Consider the following 17,180-nt stretch of genomic DNA (forward strand, 5'->3'; position numbering starts at 1 on the left):
TTGGCAACAGTTGTTAGCTCAGGTGCCAATCTTTAAAAAAAAAAGATATTTGAAAAGGAAGAACTAAAGATAGTGCCAAAATATCTACTGTTGGGACTGGTGGCCAAACTAAATGAAATGTGTAGTTAAGTGAAACAATTCAAGCTTGAGATTTATTGAGTTTGAGGAAACGATATGACAAGCAAGCAGGAATACAGGCCTTTAGAAATATAGAACCAGAACACTGGTGAGAAATATCACAATTTTCAGACAGAAAAAGGAGGAGAAAAGAGCCAGAAAGCAGTACAAGGACTTGGTAAACACTGAGAAAGGTAAGAAATACCAGGAAAGTACAACATTATGGAAGTCAAAGGGCGCTATACAAAGTCCGGCATGATGAAGATTTAGTGAGATCAATGAAGAAGGGAAAAAACAGCCACTGACAATTTTTAAGTAACTGTAGTACAGTGATGAAATTACAAGCTACATTGCAATGGGTTTAAAAAAAAACAAAAAGGAACTGCAAATATTAGCATTTTTATCCTTATCAGCTAATATTTTTATTAATGATTCTTTCTTCCTACTTTAAACTGTATTAGGTCTTATTCACCAGGTTTCAGTACCTCCATGCCATTACTTCCAGTGTAATGTTGTTAGAAAACGGTATGTGAAATAAAGCTAAAAAGTAAGGAGAGTCCTATCTTCCTCTATTTTATGCATATATAAACTAAATAAATGAGAACTATGTGGAAAATGGTGGGGGGGGGGGATGATTTATTTCACCATATGTCCTCCACACTATCTACAGAAATCCATTCATTCCAGGCAAGTAGGCGCTAAGAAGTCTCCAAAGGAAAAGACATGTTCCCACAGACACACATTACAAAGTCAGAATTAGGTTTCCATAGAAAATGTCCTTCAAATTAAGCAGAAAATTCGAGGTACAAAGAGGTCAATTTTGTATTAGTAACTGGAACACTAAAAGTACAGGGTAAGTGCTAACATAACTATCACCATCTTGCTGTTTGTTTGTTTTTAATTATCTGCAGGACCTTATGGACGTTAGGTTCTGCTCCCTTCTCTAACTTCAATGTCCTTCTTCCCCTAACACAACCCATTCTTTACTGGGCCATAGGCACTTTCTCTACCCAAGATGATTTCACAACTTTCCTTCTTCAAGGTGATCTGAGCAAAGCCTGAGGGCAAAATCACATTTCCCTAAGCAATGCATTAACAAAGTCTGAGAAGTAATATTCTTTCTTCATCAATAAACAAAGGTAAAATGACATACTTTTTAATTTATCAACAGGCATTTTTTAAAATATTCATTATAACTTTGAAGCAAAATAGCAAAGAGTATATTTACTTTTTACTAAAACTTTTAGATCTTAAACATAAAACAAAATAAAAAATAAAATAAAACAAAAATGCTGGATATCAGTGAAAACGTGGTGAAATGGAATTGCGCTCACACACTGAGAATGAGAGTGTAAACTGGTACTACGTTTTAGGAAAAAACATAGTGTTACCATCAATAGGCTTAAACAAATATACTGTCTGACTGAACATCACATTTCAAACTTTATCATTAAAAAAGTATTCATATATGAACAAAGATTTTGCACCAAGGATGTTTATGATAGTATTATTTATAGAAAATCACAGAAGTAATTTAGATGTCCAACAATAAAGGCTCTGTAAAACAAATGATGGTTTTGCATATAATACAACACCATCCTATATTAAAAGGATGCTATAGAGCATTGCAAATGTACTTAATGCTATTGAATTACACACTTGAAAATGGCTAAAATGGTAAATTCTATTTTTAAACAAAATTTTTACATTTAGAATTTGTATATTTTACCACAATTTTAAAAATCACCAAAAAAGGTATAAACCATATAGACATGTTTTAAGTAAACTTTATATACACTTTTCTAAATTACAGTAGTTTAAATAGTAGTTTAATTTGTTTTGTGGATAACAAAACCTCTGACAATATATTTTAATAATTCAAAATCATATTAGAAGAGAAGATTTTGTAACTACCACATAAAATGTCTTTACTGATTTTGACTGTTCACCCATACCTCCTTTTATAAACATCTATGTGTATGTGCATAAATATACTTTATAAAAAATTGTGTTTTTATATGATAATTAAGAAAACAGATAAATGAAAAGAAGAAAAGAAAAATTCCATAATCCTACTACCTGGTGATTTAGTCTCTGCTCTACATATGTCTATATTTCAAATATATATATTTCTTCTATATTTTGTTTTATATATTTTTAATCTAAAAGACTGATTATCTAAAGAATACCTTTCCAGGTTGTTGAATTTTCTGTAATATCCTGTTTTTTCTTGTCTATATAGACTCTACTTGTTCTACCGAGTATAAACCATAATTCATCATTCACCACTAGCAATGTTAAATGCCTATGCGTTATTATTCACACATAAAGAGAATTTATTCTCTCTGACAGTCATATAAGAACTTTGTTCCAAAACAAAGCTTGCAATCATAATTCTCTCTATAATTGATTTGCTTATTTGGGTCTGAAAACAAAAATATAAATAATAACTAGGGTCAGTTCAAAGAACTACATAGAATTTGAAGCAACTTATTACTAACCGACTCTTAGGGAAACAGCCCCCAAGTCAGAGCATTACAGACACATACTGCAGACAAGATTTTCAGTGCCCCATTCCATCAAGCTAGCACATGTTTAAAAAAATAGCTAAGTCACAATTTTTTAAAGGAATAATGTTACTACTTATACATATATTTATGGCTCAGTATCAAGTACTTATACATATATTTATGACTCTCTTAAGTACAAAAGGAAAACCAATGAACCATCTCTCTCTGATCCAGCAAAGGTCACTAAAAATTAAGAGAGTGCATACACTGTGATTTTTACCAACACACAGTATGTTCTAACAGACGTCCAATCTGAGTCATACAAGAGGTATAATTTAACGTTTAAAGTAACATGCTTTTTGCTCAAGGTACATGCCCTATTCTTGACAATAAAAATAACAGTAATAATGGTAAGTAGCGAACATTTAGTAAGCTCTGATGTGTGTCAAGAAGTATGCCAAATGCTTGGCATGTATTGGCTGCTTGTGATAACACCCTGTGAGAGATGCCATTATCCTTGTTTTATTGTTGAGGAATTCTTTCCCTCAGGTCTGATATTCATGAACGGTATTTCCAAATACACATCTTAAATCTGTCTACGTCCCAGCGCTACCAGCTCTGATTACAGTTTCAAGTCCCGCAATGTCTTGCCTAGACTTCAGCATATAACCTTCTAACCGGTCTCTCTGTTGTCACATCTGCTGCCCTACGATTCATCCTTAACGCAGTAGGCAGAGTGATCTTTTGATGGCATATATCAGATTTAGTAGTTTCCCTGCTTAAAACCCTGCAATATGTCCCCATAACACATATAATAAAATATTACTACAAACTCCTTATGACCTACAAACCTTTATGTGAGCTGGCCCCTCCTGCCTCTCCTTTCTCTCTGAGTTTTCCTCATCCTGTCTTCCACTTTCTGTTCCCGAATTTGAGAAAACTCATTTCAGCCTAGGGGATTTTGCACTTGCTGTGTGCTCTGCCTGAGACGTGGGACCCAGATCTTCACATGCCTAGCTCCTTCCGTCATCCAACGCACAGCCCAAAGATAAGCAACTCAGAGAGACTGACTGACAGCTCAATTTAAAGTCACCCACACAGGCACACATACTCTTCCAGATTCCTTTTCAATATCAGTTTTACTTTCCTTCTGCACTTAATCACTGAAAGTGCCTTGTTCATGTATTTGTTTACTTGCCTTGCTGTCTCTCCCTACTGAAGGTGTTACATGGAAAGAGGGACCCTGACTGTCCTATGAGCTGAATGTCTCTCCAGCACCTAGAATAGCGCCTGATACTCAGCATGGCCTCAGGAAAATATCTGTTGACTACATGGACATACACGTTTACTTATTTCATGGTAATTAGACCAAAATAGTAAGTAAGCAGTTTTTAATTTTATATTTTTAATTTACAAAAGAAAAACAGATTTAAAGGTTTTTCTGACTATGAAAGTACCAGATATATTCTAAAATACATAAACAAAACACCAAGTTTTCATGAAGGAAAATCATCTGTAATGTCACCATCCAGAGATAACCACCACGAACATTTTGATGAATAAACTTCCAGATTTCTTTCTTTGCAAATGTATGTGTCTGTGTGTTTTAAAAGATGACTTGTTTTTCTGTCTTAATATCACAGATATTTTTCCTGGTAAAAATTTAAAATTTATACATCATTTTCTTATGGATACTTAGCATTCCATTACATGGATATATCACAATGTATTTAGTTGGGTGGTTTCCATTATAAAAAGGAGATTTTTGCCATTCTGAAAAAAAAGTTAAAATAAATTTCCTTATACATATATCTTTGTAAATCTGTCTAGACCTTTATTTAAGATAAATTCCTCCAAAGAAAAGTACTAGGTCAAAGGATACACATTTAAAATTTCGTATGTTGCCAAAAAGTCCTCTGATTCATTCTATCAATTTTCATTTTCAACCAAAATGCCTGAGAACACTCATTTCCCCATCCTGTGTACATTAACATAACATAAGCTTTACAAGCAGAGAGGCAAAAAATAAAAATGTGTTAATTTACATTTTTGGTTCAGATATTTGCATTTTCTTTTGAATATTAAATATATAAATACAGTTGAAATCTCTTTCAGTCCTATTCATCTACTTTCTTCCCCAGAGATACTACTATATAAACTCAATGTTTGTCATACCCATACATATTTTTATACTTTTCATATACATGTTTTTAAATACATGAGCTTACATATATTATTTATTTATATTTATATATTTCCATATATTTCATATTAACATATTTATTCACATTCCGTGTTATTGCAACATATTACATACATTCATATTATACGGTCAATATCATATGGTTCAACCTATATTAGTGAGAGGCTGATAACTGTGGCAATTATTCCCTCTTCTTGCTGGCAAACACAAACTTTTGCACCAGCCCAGTGGCCTAGTGGTTAAGTTCAGTGCTCTTGGCTTTAGCAGCCCAGGTTGTTCCCGGGCACGGACCTACACCACTCATCTGTCAGTGGCCATGCTGTGGCAGTGGCTCACATACAAAAGAGTAAGACTGGCAACAGATGTCAGCTCAGGGAAAATCTTCCTCAGCAAAAAGGAGAAACTCAATTTTGCTCAGGAATTGGACAGAAAGTAATACGTTTAGAGAAGGTAATCCTTTCCTCAGTCCAGGGAGTGAATCCTGATTACTGTAAGCCAGAAAGGTGATTTCATTTCTCTCTGTCAGTGACTGGCAACGAGACAGAAAGAAAACCTAGAAGATTCTGGAAAGATTTTTCTCCCCACTAAGAGAAGGTGTGTGGAGGAAGAAGGCCCCTTTCTCTTCTTTCCTTTTAGAAAATTCTCATATAAGGTTGTAACATTTGGAGCTGCTGATACCATGATAGGAAGGTCAAGAGAATTATGAAAATACTGGCATAGACCCCCTCCTGTGCTCATAGAGTACTAAACCACCTCTTGAACTTCCTACCCCTAGACTTGACAAGCAGGAAATAAATGTCCTTAGGCTTTAAGCTTCTTTTAGCTGAGTTTTGGAACACCTACAGCTGAATCCATGCAAATTGACACAAACATCTGTTCATATGTTTACTAAACATTCAAGTTGCATCTGTCAGCTATCACTTCATTGTCTTGGCCCAATTTTCTGTTTGTCTTTTTCCTATTGTTTTATAGGAGTTCTTCATATATTCTGAACACCAATCTTGTGTTGATCACATGCATTATAAACATATTCTCTCCATTTATGGCTTGTCTTTAGACTCTGTTTACAGTGTATTTGATTTCATACAAGTTCTAAACTTTAACATAGTAAAATTTATCAACCTTTCCCTACATGGTTTGTGCTTCCTACATGATCTTTAAGATATCTTTTCTATTCCTATACTGTTCCTACAATTTCTTCTAGATTACTTTTATAATTTTGCTTTTCATATTTAGATCTTTAATCTACCAGCAAGCTAATTTTATTGTTTCCATATCTTTTCTCTTTGGTCAGTTTGTCTGTTTAATAGTTTAATTTCAAAATAAGTCTAGATATCCTGTAGGGCAGTGTCGACCCACTTTATTCCACTTAAAAAAATTATCTTGGCTACTGTTGCTTTTTGATGTTGAATATGAATATCTTCAAGTTTCATGAAGAAACTTGCTAGAAATTGCTTTAAAAAGCTCAGAGATTAGAATTAATTCTGGAAAGCTGACAAATTTACAATATTGAGTCTTCTAATCCATGTATATGATATATTTCTCCTTCAATTCAGGTCTCTTATATTCTCCTATTTTGTGTTTTTCTCCATTAATATCCTACACATACTTGTCAAGGATTATTGGATGTTGTAAGGTTTTTGTTGCTTTTGGAATGGAGAGGACACTGGTACATTAGGAGAGGTCAGTAAAACCAGGTCACACGGAGCCTTTGAGTCATAAGCAAGGAGTCTGGATTTGAGCAGGCGTTTGTCAGCCAAGATTTGTTTGCTAACTAATGTGGCTAGAGCACAGTCAGCAGTAGGAATGGTAAGATGAGGTCAGAAAAATAGGCAAGGACTAGATCATGGAAGGCCTTTATACCAGAGACACATTCAGCTGCAATTTAACAGACTACTTAACTATTGAAGGCTTAAAGAAAATGCAGAGATCCACAGGTCTCACACAACTTGTCTAGTCATAGCCAATTCAGGCTCATATAGCAGTTGAACAATGGTATTAAGAGCTCTTTAAAAACCTTTGCAGTTGGAATCCTTAGAATGTGTAAGCTGTCTTTTACTTGCTTGTCACCTCATGGTCACAAAACAGTGCTACACTTCTAAGCCTGATGTTCTGGTTCCCACACAAGAAAGGAGAGAGAGCAAAGGGAGAAAAAAGCTTTCTCTTAGCCTTTTTATTATTATTATTTTTTTAAAGCCGAGATAGTAAGTTTACATTTTTAATTTTATTTTATTTTACTATTTTATTTATTTTTATCTTATTTTATTTTATTTTATTTTTGAGGAAAATTAGCCCTGAGCTAACTGCTGCCAATCCTCTCTTTTTGCTGAGGAAGACTGGCCCTGCGCTAACATTCACGCCCATCTCCCTCTACTTTATATATGGGATGCCTACCACAGCATGGCGTGCCAAGCGGTGCCATGTCCGCACCCGGGATCCGAACTGATCCTAGGCCGCAGAAGCGGAATGTGCGAACTTAACCACTGCGCCACCGGGCCAGCCCCTTAGCCTTTTTATTATTAAGGAAGCCTCTCCAGATACTTCACCTATATCTCATTAGCCAAAAATGTGTCAGCTACCCAAAAAGTCTGGAAAATCAAGTTTTGATAGCTGGGCACACTGCTGCCTTGAACAAAATCCAAGATCTGTTAGTGAAGATTAAGGGGAATTTTGGGTGGATAGCCAACAGTATCTGCCCCAGGTTTGTAAGTCACGCACAAGAAGTTTGGATTTTATTGTAAACGTGGGAAGCTGTTTATAAGGAAAATTACTTGATTCCATTGAAGTCTAAGAAGGATTATCAGTAGGTTATGTAAAAAATAGATTGGAGAAAGTCAAGAGCAAAATCAGAGAGATAAATTAAGAAAAATTTTGCCATAGTCTAGGCAAGAATTGATGGTGGCTTGGAATAAGATAGCAGCAGTGTAGATGGGTCAAAAAAAGAGAAAACTGGGATAGGTTTTAAAGCCAGAATGACTGGCCCCCAGGTTTCCAGCTTAAGCAACTCGATTTATAGAGGTGCCATTTGGGAAGGGTCAGACCAAGCAAGTAACACAAAAAGTTGACCCTGATGAACTCGTCTTTTCCAGCTACTAAACTAAATATAACCTATTTTGTAAATTTCAGCACATTCTTTCCCCTAAGTAGCGTGTGAGAAATAATTACATTATTTCACATATTCAAAGAAATTTTAAGATATACTATGTGGAAAGCATTGTGCTGGCACTGTGAGGAAAACCTAAGTTCATAACACATAACCTAACTCCAATATACTTAACAATTTTCCCTATTCTAACATTAGAGTTTCAATATCAAATGTAAGGTCATTTGTATCTATTCACCAGGTCTGAGTTTAGAGACAGAAGACTGTTTCACTTATGTTCAGCATTTTAAACTGCCTAAAATTATAGCTTCAAAGGAACAACCTCAGCCAATATAAAATCCTGTAACTAACAACTATGACTTCTAAAATTTAATGAAAGGAGAAAAACCTAAGGTGTTTGGAGTATTTTAAAGTAATATTTTTATTTATAGTAGCAAAGTCACAGCTTAAAGACATTTTTCGCCCTAACTGGACTGTCAGCAAAGCCACAAGCACTGTACATTATTTGAACCGCTAACTCCATTGACCTACACTTATATAACCAATGAGAAAATTTATGTTACATCTCCCATATTAATTCACTTCTAATTTTTTTTCCTTAAGTAAAAAGATTACATCCAAAAGATACTCAAAGTAACAGTAAAGTAAGTTTGGGATTGTCTAGGAAAATAACTCATGAACTCTTACATATATATCTATTTTCCAAACATAAAGGAAATTGCAGAAGGTAAACTGGGAAAGATAAAAAGGCGCTTGGTCACAGATGTAACTTGTTCATTCTTCTCTCTAAAAACATTAGGAAAAACTAGAACCCAAAATATTAGAATGACCTACTTACTCTCTCATCAATCCACTTCCATCCAAATAAAAAACAAAACAAAAACTCTTAACAGTGACAGTAAAATTACTTTCAATGAAACAAAACTCAGCTATGATACATTCATGCAACAGCTGTAAGGTTTGGGGTTCTTTTTTTAGCTATAAGGTTTTTCAGTAACTTTTCTTCCCCGGCAAACAGACTCATCACTCACCATTTTAACACTGGGGATTCCAGATATCTGTGAGCATCTCTAAAGGCCCATTAATCACAGTAATTGTAATTTTGCTGAATGAAAAATCTGAATCACACTTGTTATCTTGGCTGATATGCAGGAGACAACCTCAAAATTAGAGAGGGGTACCTGGCAGAGCAGGTCCATCTCAACATGATTTTCTAATTCTACTAACTTTCTTGAATACAGCTACCTTCTATAGTCTTTTAAAGTTTTCAGTTTTACTGCATCTTATGGAGAAAATTACAAGCGACAGCAGTGTTCCCTAATCTGGAGGTTGAGGAAAGTCTTGTGACACATTCTTTAAAAATGTCAAGGGTTTTCTATATACTGGGTTAAATTTATGCAGTCCAATATACACAGAACGATAGATGACCAGTAATAGATTCCTGCTTACTTTAGGATAAATGCTCTACGACAAAGAAACATTTTCTACTTAATATTCAAGGTCATTATTGCATCCTCTTCTAATTTCAATTCTAACTATATTAGCTTTTAAATAAAGAACTATTTTAGACTTCATTAGATCAGAAGTCACGGTTAAGCAACAGGGAGTACAGTCCCTGTTGTTTCTAAAATAACAGTTTAGAAAACAAACTACAAAATGGATCCTACAGAGTCAATGAAGTTGCAAATGGTTTCCATTTGTCAAAGGCAGAGTCTGATCAATTAACTTTTCCATTTTATAGAACCTGATTTAGGAAAGAAAACATTTATACTTAGATAAAAGAAGTATTTTATTTATTTATTAAAAATAAATAAAGTATTTAATTTAAAGTACAGTCAAGAAGGTGTGCCTTCCCCAAACGCATCAGGAAATCACCAGAAGCAAAAGGGTAAGAGACGAATCCCAGATTCCAGCTAAAAAGAACTGAACAAAACACTGCAAGTAATCATTCCTCCTTGGGGAAGAAAAACAAATGGCTGAGTGCCGCTCTAAGAAGAAACATTAGCTGGGGAGCAGAAGATCAGGTATCCTGGACAGCGGAGAGCCCAGAAGAAAGTGTCCTAATTGTGTCCTTTTCACTCCTCAACATTGTCACACTGTCCCCCACGCTACTGCAGAATATGAACGCAGCATCTCCAGCACAGCTCCACCACAAAGAGGGGCAACAGCACGATAAAACATAGGAACTTGCCTGGGGTTGGAAGCAAAGTACCAGGGAACTCCCAGTTAGGTAACTACGACGAAGGGGACAGCACTTAGAAAAGACACGGGCCAGAGAAACCCTGAGCAACCAGGGTGTAGCTGACCCAAAATCACCAACTGGAGCCTCTCTACCCTCAGACACGTCCCTATTTGCCTCAAACCACTCAGAGGACCAAAACCTAGAACACAGGCTTTTACCTCCCCTAAATCCAACCCCCATCAAAACCCATCCTCCCACACAAACACAGTATTGGCCCAAACAGCTGTTAGTTCCAAGGGAATAAAAGCTCACAGCGGAAAATAATGAGATGCCTGAGGAGTGCAAGCATCATGAAAGAACAAAATGAAAGCAGAATTAATAGACCAAAAACAGACATTTAAAATTGGCAAATTAAATGGTGCTACAGAAAAAGTGTAGAATATGGAAAACATGACATGAGAACAAAAATCTACCAAGTAAAACTGGAAACATTGTCATGAAAAATATAAAAGGAGTGATTTTGAAACAATGAATTAATTGCATAGAAACAGAAAGAAATAATAAATTCCTGAGAAAATCAGGTTGAAGAACTCTTCCAAAAAGCATCTGAAATGGGTACACAGAAGGAGAGAATGAGAAGAGATAGTAGAAACAGAAGACAGGAAGAGAGGAAACAGACATAGAAATAATGACAGGACTTTTCCTAACTAAAGGAAAGTGTAAAATTTCAGGTAATAAGAGTTCACGAAGTGCCAAACAGAATGGACAGACACATTAGAGTGAAGTCTAGCAGTATCAAAGGCTATGAAAATTCTAAATCCTTCAGAAGAAAACACAGATCATCTAAAAATAACAGGAATCAGCTGATTTCAGACTAAAGTCAACCTCAACTTTAAGGAAAACCATTTGGATGCTTATTTCCATATCTAGCTAACTTTGTATTTACACGTAAGACCAAAATTAAAGTAATCTCAGATATGTAAAATCTCAAAGCTGAACACAAAAACATCCCAGCTGAAAGTACTCTGGGGAGAAGACTTCAGCCGGATGAAAAAGGAATGCAGTAGTTTGTGTGTATCTACGTATCACGAATTAACTCAGTAAAAACCTACTGCTGTCTCAAGGAACACCGAACAATAAACATTCTAACAAACAATTACAATGTATGGATTACAAAGAGTACACAGCAAGCCTGAGATAGGAAAGCCTCCCTAATAAGACCTAAAGAATAAGCAGTTAAGTCAGAATGGTTCAAACAGAGAGATGTAATAAAGATGCGGAAAGAGACAACAACATAGCATCAACTAACTTTCTGCCATAAAAATCACAAAGAGAAGGGGCCAGCCCAGTGACATAGTGGTTAAGTTTGTGTGCTCTGCTTTGGCAACCCAGGGTTCACTGGTTCAGATCCCCAGGCACGGATCTACTACCACTCATCAAGCCACGCTGTGGTGGCATTCCACATACAAAATCGAGGAGGATTGGCAAGATGTTAGCTCAGGGACAATCTTCCTCACCAAAATAAATAAATAAATAAATAAAATCAGTTATTCCAGATATAATCAAAGAAAAGCACATTAAAACGTGAATACTGGTTTTTTTAAAATCAAAAAGCTAAGAAATATGTTTTAAATTATATTTGGACACATGTACAAAAATGCTCACAGGGGCACTATTCATAACAGCCAACATATGGAAACTACCCAAAGGTTCATCAACAGTAGAATGGATAAGAAGTGGTATATGCACACAATGGAATTCTATATAACAATGAAAATGAACAATCTACAACTATACAAGATGGATGAATCTCACAGAAAATAGCATATACTACATAACACCATTTATATTAAGTTCAAAAACAGAAAAATTAATCTATGGGTGGTAGAGGGGTGGTGACTCAAAGGACACAAGACAGGGGCTTCTGGATCACTGATAATGACCTGATTCTGGATCTGGGTGCTAGTTAACCAGGTACATTCACTTCGTGAAAATTCACCTCATTATACACTTATGATTTGTGCACGCTTCTGTGCATATCTTATATTTCAAAAAAGAAAGTATGAAAATGACTAGTGTTGTCAAGGGCATGGTAGCAATACAAATTAGTAGAATGTTTTAGTAAAGCAAATTTAGTAACATACATATATATGTTTTGCATATATATATATACGTAAAAACTCTCTAAAAATATATGTAGACCACTGTCTTAAGAACTTTTAGCAACTGCCCTTTTTGTTCATTTCAGACTCAAAGCCCAGAGCTCCTATAACTCTATAATTTCACAAATATCAAGCCAGTTTTCCTCAGAAATAATAACTACCTTACAGGCTGATAAGGAGTAAATGAGTAACAACTGTCAAAATACTTCCTAAATACTAAAAGGCTGTACCAATGCTAGATGTTCTTAATCTCACTAGACTTGGGAGTCTTAACCTGAGCAACGATTCTCAACCCCGCCTGCATGTGAGAATCTCCAGAACAGTTCAAAAAAACACAAAGTCCTACCCCTATTCCTACGATTTAACTGGTCTAGGGTCAAGAACCATGCTCTCAAGATGAGCATCGGTATCAGCACTACCTGAGACTTGTTAAAATGCAGATTCTCATGGGACCCGTCCAGTGGCCGAGTGGTTAAGTTCACGCACTCCACTTCGGAGGCCCAGGGTTTCCCTGGTTCGGATCCTGGGCACGGACATGGCACCATTTGTCAGACCACGTTGAGGCGGTGCCCCACATAGCACAACTAGAAAGACCCACAACTAAAAAATATACAACTGTGTACTGGGGGGATTTGGGGAGAAAAAGCTGAAAAAAAAAAAAAGATTGGCAACAGTTGTTAGCTCAGGTGCCAATCTTAAAAAAAAAAAATTGCAAATTCTCAGACTCTATTCCAGACCAAGTGAATGAGAAATCTGGGGAGTGTGGCCTAGCAATCTGTTTTAACAAGGCCTCCAGGTGACTCTGGTGTAAAGTTTGAAAGTTTGAGAACCATAGCTCTAATGCTTCTGGAAGATGGTGATCATCTGAAAATTACATAAAATTTGTTCTTTAAGTATATCTTTCTGGGGAGAATCTCCATACTTTTCATCAGATTCTCAAAAGAGTGTTAACAAAATTAAGAACCACTTGTATTAGCTCGGTAGCTTTTAAAGTGCAGTCCATGACCCCTGATGGTCCCTGAGACCCTTTCTGGGGGTCTGAGAAGTAAAAACTATTCACGAGATAATACTATGATGATTTTGGTTTTTTCACTGTCAAGACAGTAATAGTGCATGATTTTATGACATCATGTGTTGGTCATTTGGAAAATGTCCTCTTGGTGCTTTTGATGTATGATACAAAAGCAATGGTGAATCTTGGCATAAACCAAGATGGTGGCACCAAGCTGCACTATTAGTCATTTTATTCTTCACCACCAGGCCCTCACAGTTTAAGAAAAAAAGGCTGCCAGTTTCACTCAAGAATGTCCTTCATGAAAATGTAAATATTATTAATTTTTTTAAATTCCAATCCTTGAGTACGTATCTTTTTGATATACTTGTGACAAAATGAGAAATACTCATTAAGCACCTCCACTACACAGCAAAGTACAGTCGTCTTGCAGGATAGCACTTATGCAACCATGTGAGCTCAGTTTGACCTGTGTATTTGACAGACATTTTCTCGAGAATGATCAAAATGAGTTTGTCACTTCAAGAAAACAGACAGTATTTGTTCCCAATGATAAAATTTGAGCTTTCAGGCAAAAATGCAAGTTTTGTAAAACTTACATCTGCCACCGTGGGCTTAACAGTTTCCCAATACTTAAAATATTTTTCTGATGAGGTTGGTGGTGACATTAACAAATGTGCTTAATATTTATTTATAAAGTGAAATGTGTCAACATTTGGAAGATATGCACAGCTCAGTGAACTATTTTTCAAATGACCAAAACATGTAGAGGGTAAGATCCATTCATGCAAGATATACCAATGGATTTTAACATAGCAGAGCATGAAAAATTTATTGACATGGCTTCAGATTTCACATTGCAACTAACCTTTAGGAAACTACTATTTATCAAGTTTGGGCGTAGTATTAAAGAAAAAAGTCTAAGATTATTTGAAAATGCTATTAAAATATTCCTTCTTTTTCTAACTACATACCTGTTTAAAGTAGGATTTTCTTCACATACTTCAATCCAAATCATAAAGAAAAACAAATGGCATGAAGAAGCAGATCTATCTTCTATTAAGTTAGACATTAAAGTGACTTGCAAAGTGTAAATTAATATCTCTCTTCTCATTAATCTTTGTTTTGGAAAATAGTTACTTTTCATTAAAAGTGTGATTTACTCTAACACATAATAGAGTTTATTATTTTTTTAATTTCTCAGTTTTAATTCCTAATATAATAAATCTCCATAGACATAATCCACATAAACAAAAGCTCTTTCAATTATTTTTAAGAGTGTAAGAGTCCTGAGATCAAACATTTTGATACCCACTGCATTTTGACTATAAACTTCCTCAAGGGCACGAAATAATGCCAGTTTCATCATCTTGCTCCTTATAGCACCTAGATTTAGTGCGTTGTTACTGAACCACTGCAAAACCTTACGGCTCAGGCCAGATTCCTGAGAAACTGTCCAAAGGGGGAAACACACTACAGAATTGTCCCAGTGACTGGTAACTAAGCAAGTTGCATGTAGGTCTTTTGAATTTCCACAAACACTTCATTAATACTTAGTTTCATATTGTCAAAGAAGGACCACATTTACTCTCAGAAATGTGAATGTACGGAAGGGACAAAAGGGTATCCTCAACATATCACTAAGATTCACTCTACTGAATATGCTATTTCCCATATTTCATGTTGGTAATATTAAGAAATGAGTTCTCCCTAGGACAACAGACAGATCAAAATGCCCACTATAATGGATACCCCCTTTCAAAAATTTTTAATTGTGGTAAAATAACTTAAACACAAAATTTACCATCTTAACTATTTTTAAGTGTTAGTTAAGGGGCATTAAGTATTTTAAAATTGTTTTAGGTTTTCTTGACTGTCAAAATGAGCTTTTTTCTTAACTGCTTCCATGAATCAAAACATATAGCAGCTTATCTTCAAGATTTTCTAACAATTTCAAGTAGTCTTTTAAAGAAAGGAGCTCCTAAAATGGCCTTCTTCCATTTAATTATGAGGTTCTTCAAAGATTACTTCCAATCACACTTTTTTATGTTTATGAAGTGACTGATCAAAAGATCAGAAAGTCCAAAATCTTAATAACTGTGAATGTTCCAATACCCCACTTACTAAAAGCATGGTCTCAATCACATCCTGGTCACAATGTTTTAAGAAAGCATTTATATGCAGTTTTGCTTTATTTTAAATACCTAGGAAAAGAGCTGGGGGGAATATGCCAAAACGACCACAGTGACTGCCCTGGGGCAGTGAGATGATGGACCACTTTTTATTGCACTTTCCAAAATTTCTACAATTACTTTTTTTTAAATATTTTATTTTTCCTGTTTCTCCCCAAAGCCCCCCAGTACATAGTTGAGTATTTTCAGTTGTGGATCCTTCTAGTTGTGGCATGTGGGATGCCGCCTCAGTATGGCTTGATGAGCAGTGCTGTGGCCACGCCCAGGATCTGAACTGGTGAAACCCTGGGCCGCCGAAGGAGAGCACACAAACTTAACCACTTGGCCACAGGATCAGCCCCCTGTACCATAACTTTTATTTTCAGAAAACAAATTTGAGAAAGCAATCACAATTGTCAAATTATAAAATGACTGGGGCCGGCCCAGTGGTGTAGTGGTTAAGTGTGCACACTCCACTTTGGCAGCTCAGGGTTCGAAGGTTCAGATCCAGGCACAGACCTACACCGCTTATCAAGCCATGCTGTGGAGGAGTCCCACATACAAAATGGAGGAAGATGGGCAAGGATGTTAGCTCAGGGACAATCTTCCTCAAGCAAAAAGGGGAGGATTGGTAGCAGATGTTAGTTCAGAGCCAATCTTCCTCAAAAAATATATATATATAAAACGACTCAGAAGAATTTATTTCTCTTCGCTATCAACTTTCTACTTGAATAGCATGGGCCAAATGATTTTCGGACAGCCTGATATGGGTTTAAATCTGGCTCTATCACTTGACAGCTATGTGACTTTGGACAACACATTACACTCTGAGTCTCAGTTTCTTCATTTGTAAAACAGACCTGAAACTTTCCTCATATGGTTGCTGTAAGGATTAAATAAAATTACATTGGGAAAGCACAAAAACCACTCAAAGGCAGTTGTTGCTATTTTTTATTAGTTTTTATACTGTCTAGTAACAATATCAAAACTAAGTTCCTTCATATATATGCCAACAGAGCAGTGAAAGCACTTTGATGACAAAGGACTGGACTAATATACATGGATTATTATTTACACATTTAAGAAAGTCAGAAGATCAGAAATTAGAAGTGTTAACTTACAAAGTTCACTTGCTCAAACATTTATAGAGCACATACTACGAACAATTCACTGAATTACATATTGAACTGCTCTAACTACATACCTCGAATTGTCTGCTTTCATCAAATTCCAATAGGGTATCAGTGACACTTTCCTGCTGCTAAATATTTGTGGATTTTTTGGGGGGAGAGAGGCAACCAAGTTTTTGATAGCTTGCTATAAGTTTTTAAATTAGTCCAAAAGGGTTTTTTCCCAAATAAGAACATTTTCCTGCAAAGATGAAAAGCATAGCTTGGCATCTCTCCTCAAGACATTAGAAAAAAGTAGCTAAGACATATTCATTAAACTGTAATTCCATGTCATTTCTTTCCAAAAACACAAACTTCCGCAGTCACCATGAGAACAGCCTGAGCTTTTGGAAATGGAGCACTGCACATCGGATTAATAAGATGGATGAGACTGTCAAAATGGTTTCCATGGCTGGTGAATCTAACAGAATGAAGGCATCGGATCTGTTCAGTGTCTAGTTATACACGAACACATCCCAGCTTTTCAAAAGCATTCTATCTAGGCATTAACTGAGCATCAGGAGCTTTAGGCTATTTTTAAACTATACCTG

At 35.8% G+C, this 17,180-nt stretch overlaps 1 protein-coding gene across 1 annotated transcript in view; it reads right to left on the minus strand.

Annotated features, from left to right (window-relative positions):
• The window catches only part of TNKS (tankyrase), a 202,047-nt gene that overhangs the window by 171,460 nt on the left and 13,407 nt on the right, over positions 1–17,180 (minus strand). The gene's annotated exons all lie outside the window — the stretch shown is intronic.

Source organism: Equus caballus, chromosome 27, assembly GCF_041296265.1.
Source record: "Equus caballus isolate H_3958 breed thoroughbred chromosome 27, TB-T2T, whole genome shotgun sequence".
Taxonomy (NCBI): Eukaryota; Metazoa; Chordata; class Mammalia; order Perissodactyla; family Equidae; genus Equus; species Equus caballus.